This window comes from Sardina pilchardus, chromosome 8 (genome assembly GCF_963854185.1).
Source record: "Sardina pilchardus chromosome 8, fSarPil1.1, whole genome shotgun sequence".
Taxonomy (NCBI): Eukaryota; Metazoa; Chordata; class Actinopteri; order Clupeiformes; family Clupeidae; genus Sardina; species Sardina pilchardus.
Window position 1 is genome coordinate 17,034,699 of NC_085001.1, and position 2,500 is coordinate 17,037,198.

Consider the following 2,500-nt stretch of genomic DNA (forward strand, 5'->3'; position numbering starts at 1 on the left):
CGTCAGAGAATGGACTGTTTCCTCCTCTGCTCTGCTCTGCTCCATTCCTCTCTGAGAGAGAGAGAGAGAGAGAGAGGTTGAAAGAGATGGAGGGAAAAAAGAGCGGGAGAGTGGGGTGAGAGAGGGGGAAGACAGTGGATGGAGAGCAAGAGAGAAAACAAGGTAACAGTGAGAGAGGGAAAGAGAGAGAGAGGCACAAGAGAGGGATAAAGAGAGAGAGAGAGCAAGAGACATAGATGGAGGTGCGAGAGAGACAGAGGAAGGGAGGGACAGAGAGAGAGAAAAAAAAGAGAGGGAGAAAATGTGTGTGAGAGAGAACATAACATGGCCTGCAGCCAGATCACAAAATGTTCCCTCCGTCAGTCATCAGTCGCAGCTCTGCTCTCTCTATCTTTCTCTCTCTCTCTTTCTCTCCCTCTATCCCTCTCTCCCTCTCTCCTTCTCTCCCATCCTGCTGTCTGCTGACCTGACCCAACCCGACAGAACCTAGAGCAGAGCCAGTTGAGGACACACAACCCTGCAGAGGCCTACACTTTCTAACCCAGCCCTCTGTCTAGAACCTGGTCCAAAGCCACTCAGGCCAGCCCTCTGTCCAGAACCCAGCCCAAAGCGTGTGCTTTTTAAGCACAGCACTGCTACTACCGCACGGATGGCCAAAGCCTGGGCAGAGGCGGTTGAGAAAGTGCTCTAAACTAAAGGATCTCTGGCCAGGATCTCTCATGTCGTACCCCAGCCCACTCCTACCACACCCAGCAGTGCTTTCCATTCAAACCTCCCAGCCCGATCTGCCCAGTCATGCCAGCCCAGCCTAAGCTGACAACACTCCCCAGCCCTCAGTCCAACACGTTCCACAAACTTCCTCCATTCTCCCAGGCTCCCGGAACCACATTCGGGCACAAAGAAGTCCGAGCCCCCCAGGAGCTAGTTCACATGCTCCTCGCTGAGGCTCTGTGTCCACTCAGTCCTTTGCATGCTCTCCGTCCTCTGTTTTTGCAGCTTCTGTCCAAAGAGGCTCAAGTCTCCAAAGTTCTCCACAGCTAAATTGTTATGTTATTTACGGCTGTTAGTATTTGCACTGCAGTGGGTTTATTTTCTTTTCGCTTGTTTTGAAGACAGTGAGTAGGAACCCCCTATACACACATGGTCACACACACACACACACACACACACACACACACACACACACACACACACACACACACACACACACACACACACACACACACACACACACACTCCTGCACGCACTGTTAAACACTGTGGGTGAGAGGTCAGAAGACGGAATGTTCCCAATTCCAGAATGCTTCCTCTGGTGGCTTCAGTGTGTGTGTGTGTGTGTGTGTGTGTCTGTGTGTGTGTGTGTGTGTGTGTGTGTGTGTTCTAGGGTCTTGTAGGGTCATTCCAGCTCCTTACAAGGCAAATGGCACTTTTGTTTTATTTGCTCCAATAGTTCCTAAAGAGCGCTTACATAAGTGAAGCCACTTTTGAATCTGGCATGCAAACGTGATGACGTTTTTCATCTCTGATAATATTGGGAATTTCATAGTAACCTCCCAGCGAGACATCTCTGTAGATCTGTGTGTGTGTGTGTGTGTGTGCGGGTGTGTTTGTGTGTGTGTATGTGTTTGTTTGAGAAAAACAAACTTATAACACAGAGTTGTAAAAAGCTATGCAAACGGGAGCGCAAACATATCTCTTTTCATCGTTTGTCTGAGTTTGTTTGTGTGTGTGTGTGTGTGTGTGTGTCTCTCTCTCTCTGTGTGTGTGTGTGTGTGCGTTTGAGAACATTGTGCTTTGTTTATAGTACACTTGGTTAAATAACAGTCTGCGTGAGATATAGGCCATCTTGTCTGTGTGTTCATATTACCCTTTCAGCAGGGACATCCGTGATGTTCCTCTCCTCTGCATTCCCTAAATAAAACCTCCACTAAGCACTGTGTGTGTGTGTGTGTGTGTGTGTGTCTGCGTGCGCACATGTGTGTGTGTGTGTGTGTGTGTGTGTGTGTGTGTGTGTGTGTGTGTGTGTGTGTGTGTGTGTGTGTGTGTGTGTGCATATGATTGCTTCACTCCAACCTCCCTTTAAGGCCTGCTGACTGATATAAAATAACAGCTTTGCTGCTTTAATGCTTTTAGTTACACGGCGCTTTGAAAGCAGAGCCACAGACTAGAGGCTCCACTACTAACACTTGACTGAGTGGTGCCAGTGTGCTGAGCCACTGAGTGGGACAGGTGGCCGGGCCTGTTTAAGTGGGGTTATCAGGCTAGACATCTCAGCTACACACAGCACAACACAGTCCCGTGGGCCTTACACTGGTCGACTGTGGGGGAGGTGAAGACATCTGCACTGATAGCTGCTAATGCAGGCTTCTCTTGAACTCACTCTCCTCCTCTCACCACCCCCCATCTCTCTCTCTCTCTCTGTCTGTCTCTCTCTCTCTCTCTCTCTCTCTCTCTCTCTGTGTCTTTGTTGTCTGAGGTTTAATGGGATGTAGGATGTCAC

General features: G+C 49.3%; 1 protein-coding gene across 2 annotated transcripts in view; it reads left to right on the forward strand.

Annotated features, from left to right (window-relative positions):
• rasgef1ba (RasGEF domain family, member 1Ba) overlaps positions 1–2,500 on the forward strand; it is a 51,962-nt gene that overhangs the window by 44,180 nt on the left and 5,282 nt on the right. The window lies entirely within an intron of this gene.